This window comes from Bos javanicus, chromosome 8 (assembly GCF_032452875.1).
Source record: "Bos javanicus breed banteng chromosome 8, ARS-OSU_banteng_1.0, whole genome shotgun sequence".
NCBI lineage: Eukaryota > Metazoa > Chordata > Mammalia > Artiodactyla > Bovidae > Bos > Bos javanicus.
This window is the reverse complement of record NC_083875.1, coordinates 53,063,709-53,078,546: the sequence shown is the minus strand read 5'-3', so window position 1 is coordinate 53,078,546 and position 14,838 is coordinate 53,063,709.

Genomic DNA, 14,838 nt, shown 5'->3' with positions numbered 1-14,838 from the left:
TGGTACCCACTGACTCTCTGAGGCTCACCTTCTTGGGCTTTGGACTTGATGGGGTTAGATGCCCTCGGGACAGGGGTGTTTGTATAGATATATCCACACAGAGCAGAAGGTGACAGTTCCAGGTAAGTGGAACATATATTAGCCACTCGGCAGCGCACACAGGTTTCAAGCCAACTCACCTGTCTCTTTTATGGAGACCTGACCTTTTCTCTTCTAGACAATAGAACATTCTGAGAGGACTGCTATGGACTGTCCTCCTCCCCACCCCTGTGCCAGAGCATTGCTAGGCGAAGCAGCAACAAGCAGGCCAGCCATCCTGACAATGGGGGAGTCACTAGTGAGATATTCCTGGGGGGATATAGATCTTGCCTGAGGATATTCCTCCTCCTCCAATAATCTTGGAACATCTTGCTTTAATTTTATTTAGGAATCTTCTTAAAATGCATTATGTGCAAGACCTAGAACAAGGAAAGGGAGCTCCTTGTTCATGAACCTCTAAGCCATGGTTTATATTTTTATCATGGAAACAAAAATCAGAACCCAAAATATCTTCTGCAGATATACACAGCATGTACATATTGGTCAGAGTTAGAGAAAAAGTAATTGCAACTTTTTTTCAATCTATTGCCAATCCAGATGACGTTTTTCACTAAAAGACAAAGTGGTATTTTAAAATTCCTTAAGTCAAGCCATTGTGAAAGCAATTATACTAAAACTCTAATACTGCATTATGAAATTAAATTCATAAATTTTATTAATTCAGTGTTTGAAACTAAGCCTGTCACTTCCACTAGATTAAACATGTTTCCTCCACCCTCACTTGACCAGTTTTTTTCTTACTGTGCTTTCAGCAAGACTATTTTCAGTTTTTTGGGTTTTTTTTTAATTATCAATACTTAGTATTCCTATTTAGGGGAGCAGAATATGCCATCCCAAAACACGTCCCTTTGTCATAAGAGTCATTTTAAACTGGTTATTTTTAAGAAACTTCAAACACAAGAAAAGCTCTAAAACCAAGTTAAAGTTACTCTTGTGTGAAGATATTTTTATATATAAGAGAAATCATATGTGACACCTTTGTAAAGGTATCTCTCTCCCTGTACTAGGAAGAGGTAGTGTGGAAGTGTTAGTCGCTCAGTCGTGCCCAACTCTTTGCAACCCCATGGACTGTAGCCCCGCAGGTTCCTCTGTCAATGGGCTTCTCCAGGCCAGAATACTGGAGTGGATTGCCATTCCCGTCTCCAGGAGAACTTCCCAACCCAGGGACCGAACCCAGGTTTCCCGTGTTGCAGGAGGATTCTTTACCCTCTGAGCCACCAAGGAAGCCCTACTAGGAAGAGAGAGAATGACAAACCTCTAAAAATTCTTATCAAAGCATCACAACACTCCTTTTGTTCACTGTGCTTTTTTTTTTTGATGACTATCTAAAGTGACTATGCCCTACCCCTCCCACATCTTCTTTCATCTTTAGCTGAAGATGGTATTTAAGGTGAGGGCTTAAACCATTTGGGAAAATTACTCAATTTTACCAGGCCTTTCCCAGTAAAGTGTAAGATACACAGCCAATTTTGAAGTCTTAATATGAAAAAAAAATTTAGTATCTCATTTAAATGTATTAAAAAATATTAATTATAGGTTGAAATGACAGTATTTTGGATATATTGTTTATAAAAGTATTTAAACATTTTTAATTAAAAGAGCGGAAGAGTGAATACAATTTGTTGCTAGTGTTACTGAACCAAACTTGAGTCTACTCACCTATTTTGCAGCAAAATCAATTTACTGACACCAGTTTTGGTGAAGGAATGCACAGCATTTATTCTCAGGGTGCCAAGCAAGGAAAACTGGCAGCCCATGATCAAAACTCTCAGACTCCCTGACAGCCTTCAGGGCGGGGCTTTTAAAGAAACCATTTTGGGTGAGGGTTGCAGCTCATGGACTTTTTTCTGACTGGTCAGTGGTGCTGTTTCCAGAATCTTTATCATCAACATTCTGGTTCCCACTAGTCTGGGGTCTACTGTTTCTGGTCAGCTTGTAGACAGCATCCTGGGTGGGTGGGGGTCTTAGAGGTTCTTGACGACAACTCAAAGATATGTATCAGATGGTTCTTTGTATCCCTTGAGGAGGAACTGGGACTTTGTTTTATTGTTGCATGCTGTAGTGTTGCACTATTGCTTTTTGCCTGCTTTCCCTCTGTTTCTGCATTCCCTCACTTTCCTAATTGATAACTGCTTGAGTCTGCTGTTTGGCATACAGGACTAAAGCCTTTTTCTACAAACGAGAAACAAGCAACATGGAAGGGTTTTTGTACCTGGGAAGGTCCCACAGGGTGGTGATCAGTTTCAATCCCCCCTTTGCTTGATACTCTTCGATCTTGAGGGGAACAGGGGCATGACAAGAAAGAGAATAAAGTTTTGAATAGAGAGGTTAGTCATAAATTTGACAAGGGAACTCATTTTTAGGGGGCTTGGTTTCACTAGCATTACAGTTGCAACTTTGAATATATATTGCCAAGCAACGCTAGTTCTGTTGCCTAACACAATTTGCATAGTTTGTTCAGTTATATTGTGAACACTGATGAATTGATCATCTGACTTAATGTGTAGTATTCTTTTGTTAGGAAAATTCATTTCAAGATCCAGATAGTGAATTTATAAATTAATTTTTAGAATATATCTTTGTCAGTTGGATGTGGCATATATCCTATGGATATAATCCACTTATTCTTAATTATCACAATAATTTATAATCCATCATAAATCTATACAAGTTCAGAAAGTATTTCTGGATCTCTTAGGGGTTATAGCCGTTATTTTTATAGAGAATTTAAGAATTTAAGGAATTAAACATATAATGGAGGATTGAAAAAGCAGAAAGGGAAACATGGGCAGTGACAAAGAGATGCCCATAACTGAGGGGAGCAGCCGCCACTGGTGGAGCTGGAGCGAGAAGTGTGGCGTTATCAGAAACTAAGAGCTGGAACAACGTTATGTGGCAGCCTGGATGGGAGGGGAGTCTGGGGAGGAATGGATACATGTGCGTGTATGGCTGAGTGCCTTTGCTGTTCACCTGAAACTGTCACAACGCTGTTAATCGGCTAGACTCCAGTACAAAACAAAACGTGAAACAAGAAGAAACTAAGAGCTGGGAGAATGCCCCTGAGGAGCAGCACTCAGACCTCTGAGGTTGGGGAGGGGAGGACCCAGCTGGGCACGCTACTTCTGAAGGCAAGTGTTGAGGCTGGAAGAGAGGGTAGATTAAAAATTGGAAAATTGGAACCAACTGCCACAGCCAGGTAAAAGAGCCGCTGCTTGGTGACACTGGTGGGAATGATTACCTGAATTGTTTTTCCTCACTGACCAAATATCAAGGAGCAAATCCCTTCTCCCTCCACCAGCTCTCTGCTCTGCTCGAGCGCCCCCTATTGGCAAAACCTTGCAGGAAAAGTCGTTGGCTTTGTCACACCCACAGCATCCCAGAAGAGTACAGAAGAATGGGCTTGAGTCACAAGATAACACCTTAATAACCAGCATGAGGAGTAAACTCATAATTGCAATTTTCAACTATCCTAATGTTATAGATTCAGGGTAGGTAGGTAGGTAGGTAGGTTTAGTCACTCAGTCATGTCCAACTCTTGCAACCCCATGGACTGTAGCCCACCAGGCTCCTCTGTCCCTTGGATTTCCCAGGCAAGAATACTGGAGTGAATTGCCATTTCCTTTTCCAGGGGGTCTTCCTGAGCCAGGGATCAAACCCAAGTCTCCTGACTGAGCCACATCTTAATAACCAGCACGAGGAGTGAACTCATAATTACAAGCTATAACTATTCTAATTATAGATGCAGGGAAGTGCTTATAAACAGAGCTGTTACAGTGATGACACTTCTGATACATTTTTTAAATATAATAAAACTGATTAAAAGCACAACTCAAATAAGGAGACAGTATTAAACTTAACTCAAACCCTGTGCTCTCGAAAGACAGTGGAGGTTTAAAAGAAAAAACAAACCGTCATCCCCACACCATTTTGTGTTCCAGGAAACAGCTTACTGCAAAGAACCACCACCTTTCCTCAAGTAACTTAGATAAAACTCACCCAGAACTCCCTATGATAAGACCAGACACAGAATCCTCCAAATTCCCTTCTTTGTTTCGTAAAATCAGTAGCTGAACTGTTTTTCCTACTTACCTATCTGGACAAAATGCCTGCCCACTTGACTTTAGTTAGGCATTCTTCTTTTCCCAGTTTTTCTTTCATTTACCCTCTACTAAGCTAACATTGAGAGGCAGGAAAAAACCCTAATTGCCCCTACCAAGAAGCCCCTTCCTGGGAATTCCCTACAGGTCCAGGAGTTAGGGCTCCATGCTTCCACTGGAAGGGCATGGGTTACATCCCTGGCTGGGGAGCGAAGAGTCTGCATGCCACCTGATGGACGTTGGGGGATGGAAGGGGAGCCCCTTCCTTTCCTGACCTCAAGGAAAACTTTTCCTGGTCAGTTGCCTGGTCAAGACAGCTGTTGCTCTCACTCTTTCATTCTAGCCCTGTTGACTCTCCCATGAAAGAAAGGCTCTTTGCTGCCTGACCTTTCAAAAGCTTGTAGAGCTTATAAATGGAGTACTCTCCATTATAATCTCCCCTCCCCCTAGTGCAATAAACCCCTTTTCTGAATTGCAATAATCCTTTTGAGTCAAGTCTCCCCTTACCAAACCTGGAATTGGTTTCTGTTTGACAGTATTCTGGTGCTATGACTTGGCTCAAAAACTATGGGCCTCTACCTACAAAGGTAGAGATTCGAGGCAACTTTGGTGAGTTCAGGAAACCTTGGTAAATTCAGGTCTTGAGCCAGCGCTCTGGATTTCTTTGTTGTGCATGCTAAGTCGCTTCAGTTGCATCCAATTCTTTGCAACCCCATATACTGTAGCCCACCCGGCTCCTCTGTCCATAGGATTCTCCATGCAAGGATGCTGGAGTGGGCTGCCATTTCCTTCTCCAAGGGGAGCTTCCTGACCCAGGGATTGAATCCATGCCTCTTTTGTCTCCTGCACTGGCAGGTGGGTTCTTTACCACTAGTGCCACCTGGGAAGCCTCTCTTGTTTGTTTGTTTGTTTTTAATTAATTAATTTTAATTGAAGGCTAATTACTTTACAATATTGTAGTGGTTTTTGCCATACATTTACATGAATCAACCGTGGGTTGAACCACAGTAAAGTTACTTTTATTCTTTCCAACAAAAAGAGAGTCTTTGCTTGTCACAATTCAGTTTAATATCTTCAAAAATGGCAACCTTTACCAAAAGCAATTTAGAACTTCAGAGGCTTCTTTGGCAAACATGGGATCTTGCCAAATTCTCCCTTCCCATCATTCCCCCATTCCCTTTTATCATTGGAACCTTCTCTTCAGCTTCCTTGAATCCTTTGATCCGTCCCCCTTCAACGCCCATATCTCCTCCAACCCCATCCACCATATGGGACCCCTCCCTACCCATCGCAGGCCCTCAAATCCTTACCTCTTAAGAGTTGGGCCCCTTCTGTTCTGCTCACCTCCTCTTCACTCCATTGGTGAAGGAAGGACCTCCTGTCCTAAAGAGAACCAGACGGCCAAAGACATGACACCTGGTATTAGACAGGTGAGACTGATAGAAATTTATTAGTAGGCTCAGCTGGGGAAGGAGAATACAGCATGTCATTCAGGACCTCCTGGGAGTTACACTCACCATCAGAGTGAATCAGCAGGGCCTGTGAGAGGCAGGCTCTGTGGCAGAGACACAAGTGATGGTGACCCTTGGTTTCCGTGGGAATATGTGATATCTTATTTAAGTAATTGTGTGGGCTGGCAGGGAGGTAAGACTCCTCCCTGAGGAGTCAGCAGAGCATCTGGTCTGGCTGATAGGGGAACTAGCTGAGTGGAGACGAAAGCAGGGGAACTCAGGGTGAGGCCCTTGAGTATCAAGGCAGCACAGGGAACGTCAGGCCTTCAAGTACACCCTCCTCCCATCAGGGGCTCTTGAGGGCCTCAGGGAGCCCAACCGTAACACTTGCCTGAAAAAAAGTCATTGGAAACATACTGGATATTTTAGCTACTCATATAGGCTTTGGAGGCACACGGATGACCACTTGATCTTTCCTTGGTCCCTTTCCCCAAATTTAGTCCACAGACTCCATAAGATTACACATCAGGGCAGAGGAAATCTTAAAGGTCTGCTTTACCAACATGCATGGTGATGCTTAAGCCTCATATTGAGCAAGTAATTCTTGGCTAGAAACACAACTGTGGTCAAAATATAGAGGTGGGAAAAAGATGAGAGCTGCACACCCACTTACATGAACCAGTGAGTTGAAACGTTGACATTGAAGCTGTAAACTTTCTATTTGTGCCTGTCTCTATTTGCATGTATATGTGTACATACATAAAAGAATATATGTATTATCTGTGTTAGCTATGTGCTCAGTTGCTTTAGTCATGTCCAGTTCTTTGCAATGCTATGGACTGTAGCCCATTATAGACTACAAGGCCATATCTTGTCTATGGCTTTCTCTAGAAAAGAATCTTGGAGTGGGTTACCCTGCCATCCTCCAGGGGATCTTCCTGACCCAGAAATCAAACCCACATCTCTTGTGTCTCCTGCTTTGTAGGTGGATTCTTTACCAATAGTGCCACCTGGAAAGTCCATGTATGTTTATGCATATACTACTTTCCTAAATACAGATGGTATTACCAAATTAGATGATAAAATCCCTTAAATGTCCTCAGTTCTGACTGACGTAGAAATAAGTTAGTGCTTATGTAAATTAAATATTCCTAAAATTCCCAGAAATTAAAGACATTGAACTTCTAATATATTTATCCCTAATACTTCTAAAATGAAATTTTAATACTCAGGTGACTGCAGCCATGAAATTAAAAGACGCTTACTCCTTGGAAGGAAAGTTATGACCAACCTAGATAGCATATTCAAAAGCAGAGACATTACTTTGCCAACAAAGGTCCATCTAGTCAAGGCTATGGTTTTTCCTGTGGTCATGTATGGATGTGAGAGTTGGACTGTGAAGAAGGCTGAGCGCTGCAGAATTGATGCTTTTCAACTGTGGTTTTGGAGAAGACTCTTGAGAGTCCCTTGGACTGCAAGGAGATCCAACCCGTCCATTCTGAAGGAGATCAGCCCTGGGATTTCTTTGGAAGGAATGATGCTAAAGCTGAAACTCCAGTACTTTGGCCACCTCATGTGAAGAGTTGACTCATTGGAAAAGACTCTGATGCTGGGAGGGATTGGGGGCAGGAGGAGAAGGGGATGACAGAGGATGAGATGGCTGGATGACATCACTGACTCGATGGACGTGAGTCTGAGTGAACTCCGGGAGTTGGTGAGGGACAGGGAGGCCTGGTGTGCTGCGATTCATGGGGTCAGAAAGAGTCGGACACGACTGAGCGACTGATCTGATCTGATCTGATCTGAAGAGTACTTTCAAGGTACTTCTGCAGAAACTATCCCAAATATTTAAAGAATTCATGTTCACATAATTTAGGTAAATATTTGGAAAATAACACTAGCCTGATATTGTCAGTTTAATAAAAGTTTTTAATAAAAACTTGTCTTCTGAGTTATCATCATCAAGCATAAAAAAAGCACACATTTTTTATTCTATTTGGACACATTCTTCCTAAAATTATCTAGATTTTCTGATTAATAAGCTAACATTATTGGAAAAGTCTCTGATGCTGGGAAAGGTTGAGAGCAGAAGAATAAGAGGGCGTCAGAGGATGAGATGGCTGAATGGCATCACTATGGATGTGAACTTGGGCAAACTTCAGAAGATGGGAAGGGACAGGGAGGCCTGGCTTGCTGTAGTCCATGGGGTTGCAAAGAGTTAGACGTGACTGGGGGACTGAAAAACAACAATATCTACTATATGTTTGTGGTAGTGGTGTAGTCACTAAGTCCTTTTCAATTCTTTACAATCCTATGGACTGTAGCCAGCCAGGCTCCTCCTCTCCAGGCAAGAATACTGGAGTGGGTTGCCATGCCCTCCTCCAGAGGATATTCCTGACCCAGGGATCAAAGGAAACATATGGCTATAGAAAAAAGTTTTGAAATGTATATTCTTTAGCTTGGCTAGTCAGCTACAATATGGCAATATATAAGAGTTTGCAGTTTTTACATCATAGTTCTGTCTGTAAGTGTATTATTAAATAGTTTTCTAAGGCTACACTAACCAAGTATCAGAGACTGGCTGGCTTAACCAACAGCACTTTATTTTCTTACAGTTCTGGAGGCTGGAGGCCCCTAGGCTTGACACAAGTCAAAGTGTTAGCAAAGTTGATATCTTCTGAAACCTCTGTCCTTAGCTTGTGGATTATTGTCTTCTCCCTCTGTCTTCCTATAGGGACCCTGTCTGTATCGGATTAGGACCTACTCTAATGACCTCATTTAACTTACTATTTGAAGACCCTATTTCCAAATACAGTCATATATGGGGACACTTAGGTGTTAGGTCTAAAATATATGAATTTTAAAAGAACATAATTCAGCCCATAATTCATGGCATCCGGTCCCATCACTTCATGGCAAATAGATGGGGAAACAGTGGAAACAGTGGCTGACTATATTTTGGGGGGCTCCAAAATCACTGCAGATGGTGACTGCAGCCATGAAATAAAAAGACGCTTACTCCTTGGAAGGAGAGTTATGACCAACCTAGATAGCATATTCAAAAGCAGAGACATTACTTTGTCAATAAAGGTCCATCTAGTCAAGGCTATGGTTTTTCCAGTAGTCATGTATGGATGTGAGAGTTGGACTATAAAGAAAGCTGAGCACCAAAGAATTGATGCTTTTGAACTGTGGTGTTGGAGAAGACTCTTGAGAGTCCCTTGGACTGCAAGGAGATCCAACCAGTCCATCCTAAAGGAAATCAGTCCTGAGTGTTCATTGGAAGGACTGATGTTTAAGCTGAATCTCCAATATTTTGGCCACCTGATATGAAGAGCTGACTCATTTGAAAAGACCCTGATGTTGGGAAAGATTGAAGGCAGGCGGAGAAGGGGACAATAGAGGATGAGATGGTTAGATGGCATCACCAACTCAATGGACATAAGTTTGGGTAAACTCCGGGAGTTGGTGATGGACAGGGAGGCCTGGCATGCTGCAATTCATGGGGTCGCAAAGAATCGGACATGACTGAGCAACTGAACTGAACTGAATTCAGCCCATAACAGTGGGTGAGACTCTACTTGGAGGAATACTACCAGAAAGAGACAACTTTGTATGTAAGGTCTACAGGATATATTTTTTTTAAGAAAGGGAAAGTAATTTTGCCTAGAAGATAAACATTTTAGATCTTATCATAGTAACTTCCTGTGCCTTGGGTTGACTTTATCATGTTCTTGATTATGTAAAAGAAAAACAAAGTTGATTCACTTTTGAAAGAGCCATGGTTCTTTAGAGCCATGTTACCTCCTATATTTACTTTTAAAATCTTCTATTGCTACTGCAGGCAGATAGCATATAGGTCCCCTGGAAGAAGAGAACCAGACATAGCTCTCTTGACATATCGAAGACAATGTATCAGTTGTAAAGACTCCCAGTTCTTTTTTGAAGGTAAAGATTAGTCTGAAAGACATTTTTGAGGAGTTCTGTGGAACCCAACACCCTGGAACACTAAGGGCTAACTGGAACCTAAGAAATGTTATCGTTGACTTCACTGACTCTCCTAGATCTCAATCAACTGGAGCCTGGACTCTGTCAACCTTTACCCCACTCTATGCCGAATTCTCCTGTGTTCAAGACCCTTCATGAATATGCATGTACCCTTAACTTAAAACTTTCCCAATTTTTTAAAAATTTATTTTTGGTTGTGCTGGGTCTTGGTTGATGGGCAGGCGTTTCTCTAGTTGTAATGATTGGGGCCTACCCTCTAGCTGCTGTGTGAGGGTTTCTCATTGTGGTGGCTCCTCTTGTTGGGGAGCACAGGCTCTAGGGCACGTGGAGTTCAGTAGTTGAAGCACATGGGCTCAGTAGCTGAGGCTTCCGGGCTCCACAGCACAGGCTCAATAGTTGTGGTGCATGGGCTTAGTTACTGCACGGCATGTGGGATCTTCCCAGATCAGAGGTCGAACCCATGTCTCTGGCATTGGCAGGTGGATTCTTTACCACTGAGCCACCAGGGAAGCCCTCCTGCTTTTACCGTTCAGGGAGACACTTCTTTGGGAAACATCCTCGGGTTTTCTCCTTACTTGTTGCAAGTAATAAATCCTTCCTTCTGCTCTTGGGCTTGATTGTGTCTTTTGGCTCCACATCCACCAAGAGGCAAACCCTATTTTCAGGTAAAACCCCTTTGATTTTTGGATTGACTTCATTCTTGCATTGCCACATAAACAAATTTTCTTGCTTCTTGCATTATTTTTGTCATGAATTCTCATCAGATCTTCCACTTTTGAAAATTACCAGGTAAAAAAAAAAAAAAAAAAAAAAAGAAAATTACCAGGTATAAGTTAACCCTGGTCATTCTAAGTGTTTCATCATCTACAGATAGTTCTTTTTGTTTTACTTTGATGCTTCTTTAAACGTGCCTACAAATCAGCTACAGGTCAGAGTGTTTTGTCTTCTGCAGAGAAGGACTATCCCAGAGACCCAGGGAAAAGAACTCTGCCAACTGAGCAATCCTGTGCACAGACTTCCAATGGTATCATTTAAGTGCCTTTGAGGATATACTAGTGGAATGAGTCGAGATTTCCAGAACTCTAGAGAAGCAGATGCATTCATGAGATTGCAAACCAAGATCAATCAGAACATTAATTACTTAAGACTGAATGAAGATCTGATAAAAGATGATTCTGAGTTTTATTTAAAATATTACTGATTCCCCAATATTCTATTTTTTCTGGATATACAGAACCTCTTTCTCTTTTCCCTTAAGCTATCTCTAACTCATAACAATTTAGTAGACTACATTTTTATAAACAGAAATGAAATTTAGGGACTTTTCTGGTGCTCTAATGGTTAAGTCTACACACTGCCAATGCAGGAGACAGGGGTTTGATCCCTGGTCAGGAAACTAAAATCCCACATGCCATGCAGCATGGCCAAAATATTAAGTAAATATATAAAAATAAAATTTAGAAAAAGAAAGAAGTTTATCTTTCTTTTCCCTGCTTTCTCCCTCAGAATTAAGAATCTCTTATTGAGCATTCTTATTTTCATGACAATATAATTATTTGTATAGGCTCAGTAAGACTCTCTCCTCTTTGTTAATAGGATATGATAAAACCAAGGCTTTGGCTGGAATGTCAAATTTGAGAATTATGCTCACTTACTTTTATTCACTTTCAAGAAGCTAATGTTGACTTTATTCTAGAGCCAAGGCTTACTAAGCCCCTTTAGAAAAACTGGCCTGGTACCTGCCTTACAGGTTTCCAGCCTTACAGGTGGGCAAGAAAGGCCACTTTGAGAGGTCCAGGAATCTTAGAAAAATTTGGGGACATAGAGAAAGTGAAATCACTCAGTCGCTCAGTCACGTCCAACTCTTTGTGACCCCATAGAATGTAGCCTACCAGGCTCCTTCGTCCATGGGATTTTCCAGGCAAGAGTATTGGAGTGGGTTGCCATTTCCTTCTCCAGAGGATCTTCCTGACCCAGGGATCAAACCCAGGTCTCCTGCATTGTAGGCAGACGCTTTACCGTCTGAGCAACGAGGGAAGCCTAGGGACATAGAGAGAAGAGGGATTTACGCAAATCCATAGATACTGCAGGTGAAATGTGATGGCAAGTTCATGAGTTGGGTTCCTAACCTTCAGATGTCTGTACAAGTCCAACCTGAAATTCCCTATGAAAAAATTCCAGTAAAGCAAACTTTAAAAGGTTTATATGTCAAATTAGCATTCTTGCTGCACCCATGTAAATTATCAGGTTAATCTTAATGAGGCCAGTCTTATTTTGTGATAAAGAATAATCTTTCTTTAAGGCTATTTTTCATCAAAAGAGGAATGAACATAGAAATTTCATGTTTCATAGAAAATAAAATCACATCCTCTGGAGTGATCAAATTCTGGTTCTATTCATTGCTTTTGAGCTATTTTGCATGTCTTTGTAAATTGCAGGTCACTGATGGATGTGCAAACTCATTCGTCAGGTAGGAATTTCATTTGTTTCTTTATTGCTATGGAAAAGCCAATTACATTCCTTACCTGTGACTTGGACTAGATCCTGTCACCTAGTAAAAATTGTCAGCCCTTGCAAATTTTCAATTCTTCCAGTTTCATGCAACATCTGGTTACAACTTCCAGACTAATGTTTCCTTTTTCCTCCCCTCCCTCTTGACCAAGAACTAAAACCTGACTGCCCAGACTGTTATCAGGACTCTGCCTTGTTGTTGTTTTTCAGCCACTCAGTCATGTGCAACTCTTTGCAACCCCATCGATTGCAGCATGGCAGGCTTTCCTGTCCTTCACCATCTCCTAGAGCTTGCTCAAACTCATGTCCATTGAGTTGCTGATGCCATCCAACCATCTCATCGTTTGTCGTCCCCTTCTCCTCCTGCCTTCAATCTTTCCCAGCAGCAGGGTCTTTTCTAATGAGTTGGCTCTTCACATCAGGTGGCCAAAGTATTGGAGTTTCAGCTTCACCATCAGTCCTTCTGTTGAATATTCAGGGCTGATTTCCTTTAGGATGGACTGGTTGGATCTCCTTGCAGTCCAAGGGACTCTCAAGAGTCTTCTCCAATACCACATTTCAAAAGCATCAATTCTTTGGTGCTCACCTTTCTTTATAGTCCAACTCTTACATCCATACATGACTACTGGAAAAACCATAGGTTTGACTAGACAGACCTTTGTAGGCAAAATAGTATCTCTGCTTTTTAGATTTGTCATAACTTTTCTTCCAAGGAGCAAGTATCTTTCAATTTCATGGCTGCAGTCACCATCTGCAGTGATTTTAGTGCTCAAGAAAATAGTCTGTCACTGTTTCCATTGTTTCCCCATCTATTTGCCATGAAGTGATGGGACTGCCATGATCTCAGATTTTTGAATGTTGATCTTTGCTCTCCTCTTTCATCTTCATCAACATCAAGAGACTAGTTCCTTGTTGCTTTCTGCCATGAGAGTGGTGTCATCTGCATATCTGAGGTTATTGATATTTCTCCCGGCAATCTTGATTCCAGGTTGTGCTTCATCCAGCTCAGCATTTTGCATGATGTACTCAGCATGTAAGTTAAATAAGCAGAGTAATGACAATATACAACCTTGCTGTACTCCTTTCCTAGTTTTGAACCAGTCTATTGTTCCATATCTGGTTCTAACTGTTGCCTTTTGACCTGCATATAGGTTTTGCAGGAGGCAGGTAAGGTGGTCTGGTATTCCCAGCTCTTGAAGAATTTTCCAGTTTGTTGTGATACACACAATCAAAGGCTTTAGCCTAGTCAATGAAGCAGAAGTAGATGTTTTTCTGGAATTCTCTTGCTTTTTCTATGATCCAACAGATGTTGGCAATTTGATCTCTGGTTCATCTGCCTTTTCTAAATCCAGCTTGAACATCTGGAAGTTCTTGGTTTACATACTGTTGAAGCCTGGCTTGGAGAATTTTGAGCATTACTTTGCTAGCATGTGAGATGAGTGCAATTGTGCATTAGTTTGAACTTTCTTCAGCATTGCCCTTCTTTGGAACGGAATGAAAACTGACATTTTCCAGTCCTGTGACCACGGCTGAGTTTTCCAAATTTGCTGGCATATTGAGTGCAGCACTTTAATAGCATGGGGACTTAAATCTGCATAACAACCTTTTGGGTTGTCTAAGGGTTGCCTCATAGCTGGACTTTTTCTCCAGGATCTGAGGAAATGGTGGGAACTGAAGATAAGAAAGCCTTCCTCAGCGATCAATGCAAAGAAAGAGAGGAAAACAACAGAATGGGAAAGACTAGAGATCTCTTCAAGAAAATTAGAGATACCAAGGGAACATTTCATGCAAAGATGGGCTCGATAAAGGACAGAAATGGTATGGACCTAACAGAAGCAGAAGATATTAGGAAGAGGTGGCAAGAATACACAGAATAACTGTACAAAAAAGATCTTCATGACCCAGATAATCACAATGGTATGATCACTGACCTAGAGCCAGACATCCTGGAATGTGAAGTCAAGTGGGCCTTAGAAAGCATCACTACAAACAAAGCTAGTGGTGGTGATGGAATTCCAGTTGACCTATTTCAAATCCTGAAAGATGATGCTGTGAAAGTGCTGCACTCAATATGCCAGCAAATCTGGAAAACTCAGCAGTGGCCACAGGACTGGAAAAGGTCAGTTTTCATTCCAGTCCCAAAGAAAGGCAATGCCAAAGAATGCTCAAACTACCGCACAATTGCACTGGCTTGGAGTGCATCTCACATGCTAGTAAAGTAGTGCTTAAAATTCTCCAAGCCAGGCTTCAGCAATATGTGAACTGTGAACTTCCAGATGTTTAAGCTGGATTTAGAAAAGGCAGAGGAACCAGAGTTCAAATTGCCAACATCCGCTGGATCATGGAAAAAGCAAGAGAGTTCCAGAAAAACATCTATTTCTGCTTAATGACTATGCCAAAGCCTTTGACTGTGTGGATCACAATAAACTGTGGAAAATTCTGAAGGAGATGGGAATACCAGACCTGACCTGCCTCTTGAGAAACCTATATGCAGGTCAGGAAGCAACAGTTAGAACTGGACATGGAACAACAGACTGGTTCCAAACAGGAAAAGGAGTACATCAAGGCTGTATACTGTCACCCTGCTTATTTAACTTATATGCAGAGTACATCATGAGAAACGCTGGACTGGAAGAAGCACAAGCTAGAATCAAGATTGCCTGGAGAAATAT